The 3,838-nt window shown below is 36.8% G+C and overlaps 1 long non-coding RNA gene across 1 annotated transcript; it reads right to left on the bottom strand.

Moving 5' to 3' along the window:
• LOC109844636 lies at positions 1,135-1,479 on the bottom strand. The gene is made up of 2 exons (XR_002248090.1): positions 1,380-1,479; positions 1,135-1,287 (listed from the first exon to the last, which is right to left on the bottom strand). It is a non-coding gene; the product is annotated as an uncharacterized LOC109844636 (long non-coding RNA).

Below are 3,838 nucleotides of genomic sequence, written 5' to 3'. Positions count from 1 at the left end.
GATCCTAATATAATCAATCTAGAATCAATCAAAAGTTTGACTTTATATCGGGACCGACAACATTCATTTCAATGTCTCATGCAACTTCGTCCTGAATATAAATCTCTCCATGGGTTCATAGTGCACCACGTCCTACTCTAGATAATGTTGTTGCAGAGCTTCTTCCTGAATAGACGAGACTTCGCTCATTATTTTAAAAGTTTTGGGTATTATTTGAGAATTTCTGGAGCTTTAAGGGGTTTGTCTGGAAAAGATTTGGGATTTTAGTGGGGGAAAAAAGTTCAGTGGTCTTTGTGGCAAACGGAATATGAAAAGTATGTTGTTCTGTATGGTGTGATATATGAGATATTAATTTGATCTGGAGGTGTTGAAATCCAGGGGTCCTTCTTTAGTCTGAATTTGCAAGAGCAATATGAAATAAGATTTTGGGTGACTGTGGGCATGCTCTTGTGTTTCCCCACTCTCTAATAGAAGCAATGCGTTTATGTTTAATGGCTTTATTTGTTGTTGTTATCTGATTCATATGAATTGAACAGAATGATATAATTTTTAATGGAAGATATCCAATCCACAGACCATTATTAATAAAGTTTGGGGAATTTGCAACGTCCACATGCTTCTTAAAATATTATGCATGATATAAAGAACACATACCTTGAAGCTATAGGGAATCAATTTACGTGAGATCAGAGGTAACTGGTTCTTGTTTGAAAGACTGACACTAACAAAATATTGTCTACCACATAATGAACGCATACCTTGAAGCTAACCGGAATCAATTTCTGCAAGATCAGAAGTAATCTGTTCATGTTTTAAAGACTAAAACCAAAATGTAACCTCAATTTTACTTTATAAATTAAGTCACAGCCCTGTAATTTATATAGTCATGCCTTTAAGATTTCTAATTTGGCAGAGTTCGGAAATCTCATCAGTCATAGTTTGACACCATAATACTGCTTTTGTTGTCAACTTGTTAACAATCTGCCTTGAACCTGCACTCTAATACTCAGTAGGAAGCACATTACCAATAATCGATGTTCCCTTTTATATTTAGATCATAAATCTCATCATAATTTCCATATCACTATAAAATTAGACTGAACATTCCATGGTTAAAGGCTCAGCTTGATAAGAGAAGGAAATTCTTCTATGAATAAATTGATATTTATTGTCATCAATTTGAATATACATACTTGCATGTTCACGTGTTCCCTTAGCAAGTCATCCTCTTCTGAAGCCCATGTACCGTCACCCATTACAAATGTTCTGTGCTGAATCAATAGCTTTCTGCAAAACTGCTGAATCTCTAATATAGCACAAGTTTTCAAATAAATTCTTTAATGCAGGTACAAGAGTTAGGTAACTGGTTCTCAACCTACCATTCAAGTGACGAACCACTGCGAATAGGCGAAGAATCTAAATATAGTGGCTCACTAGTGATCTTGTACTGTTCCAATTCTGATAGAAGAATTAGCTCCCCGTAAGGAGAGAAAGAGCACTATGATTTAGAAAATGATGGGCTATTGTTAACCATGATCAAGGTTATCAATAGCGGATAGCGTCGCGTAGCGGTGAGGCATCGCTAAGGCTATTTCGGGCTATTGCGGCAAAATAGCGGTAAAAAACGCAAAGTCAAATAGCGGTCTAATTTAGATATGTATAAATACTAAAAAAATTAAAGAAAAATCTAAATCTAAAAGTACATATTGGATGATTTAAAGAGATCCTAAACATGAAATAGACATGTAACCATCACGTAATACCGAAGATGACTGGAGGAGTCAAAAAGTCGTCGTCTTCGAGAAGAAGAGCTTAGTGATGATAGGATTGCCCTAAGAGGAGCTCACGGTGAAGGAGGTGAGAGGAAATATCAATGTATGTGCCAGAGGCTATAAGAGGTAATGGGAGTATGCTGAAAATCACAGAAGACGGTGAAATACAATGGTCAAGGGTTGAGTTAATTTTAAAAAAATAAACCTCAAACCGCTTTTAAATAGCAGTCAAAAAATAAATTTCGAATGCAATCGCTCACTATTTACCGTTATGACACACTATTGGCTTCTTTTGCGAACAGACATATTCCGCAATATGTCACCGCTATTACGCGATAGCGTAGCGGGCGATAGCGTCGCGGGAAGGGCCCGCTAACGCTATTAGCGCCGCTATTGCAGGGCTATTTATAGCTATTTATAACAGTGACTATGATTGTAAAATATCAATAAAAAGTGACCAAGAAAGCCACCGAATTAGGCATCAACTGCACCAGCAATATTCAGAATGCTCAGAATATCCACCAAAGGAAAGGATACAGTGTCAGACGAAGGCCAAATCTGTTTAGGGGTGATAGTGAGTGAAAAGTTTAATGCACATCATTCTGGAGACATACTAATAGATACTTTCTTCAGAAGAGATAAGAAGAAAACCGATAAATATTTTTAGCACTTGCATGCATCAATGGTTATAAGTCATGCCAAACATAATGCAGAGAATGGATACCAACCTGTTTGACTGAGATCTACTAAACTAGGTAAGTGAATTTCAGAGATAAAATATCGACTTTTTATGAAAGAGCCCTCAACCATCAGCAATGTTTAAACTTGAAACTCGCATGAAGAATCAATTGGTCACATTATTATGATTTGCCCATAATCATTATAAAACAGATCAAACTCTCATTAACATAAAAAAAAACTGACCCAATCTCAAGGAGCAAATACTGCATCGATCTCAAGGAGCAACAGAAAAGAATGCATCAAGAATCGGGATGGTTGATAGCATGGTTAACTCACATTAAAAACCAAAATTGAGAGATTGTGCCCTTATCAAAAAAATATTCATCGGAATCATATCTAAGGAGATTTTAAAGTCAGAGATGTGTTGAATATGGTACCAATCAGCACCATCGTTCTCCTGGCACCGCTCCTTCAACATCTCGTTGCAGTTTGAGATCCACAGCTTTTGCAGAGATGAAGCCGGCTGTGGCAATGACCGAAGCTCATAAGCTCCCGTAAGTCGTACACGCTTGAGGGAAGAGAGAGTTTGGAGGCTAGAAGGCAACAACTTCGCAATATTATCCAGCTGGAGCTCTTGAAGGAAAGCTTTGTTATTGTTAGTTTTTTTTTATACAGTGCAAAGGTTGTGAGAAACACCCTGATTTTGAGACTTCTAAAAGCATTATTTTATTGATCATTAAAACACTTATTTATACAACTTATTTAAAACTGAAAAAGCATAAAAAATGCAGCCAAATCTGCTGCAGTTACATAACAGAAATTCAAAAAAATATCTGAAGACTAGATCAAGCCTAACAGAACTTTGACAACTTCAAATCCTTGTCAGCAGCTCCTGAGACATGTCATTCAACACTCCTCTTTGTCTTTGGAGCTGCAAACTCCAAGCCTTTGCCTTAAGAACTCATACCTGGCTTTGGAAAGTGCCTTGGTCAGGATGTCAGCATTTTGATTTTCTGTTTTGTAGTAGACTATTTGTATTTCTCCTTCATTTTGTACCTCTCTTAGGAAGTAGAGCTTCAACTTGAAGTGTTTTGTTTTGCCATGAAACACTGGATTATTTGCAATTGAAATTGCAGCTTGGTTGTCTACAAATATTTGTGTGCTTTCCTTTTGCTCCATGTGCAGGTCTGCCATTAATTTTCTAATCCAAAGAGCTTGATTCACAGCAGCAGTAGCAGCTACATATTCTGCTTCTGCTACGGATTGAGCTATGATTTCTTGCTTCTTAGAACACCATGAGAAAATAGCAGAACCAAAGTTAAAACAATAACCTAAAGTACTTCTTATGTCATCAATACAACCAGCCCAATCACTATCTGAATAAC

This window comes from Asparagus officinalis, chromosome 6 (genome assembly GCF_001876935.1).
Source record: "Asparagus officinalis chromosome 6, Aspof.V1, whole genome shotgun sequence".
Classification (NCBI taxonomy): domain Eukaryota; kingdom Viridiplantae; phylum Streptophyta; class Magnoliopsida; order Asparagales; family Asparagaceae; genus Asparagus; species Asparagus officinalis.
This window is presented reverse-complemented; position numbering and strand designations above follow the sequence as displayed.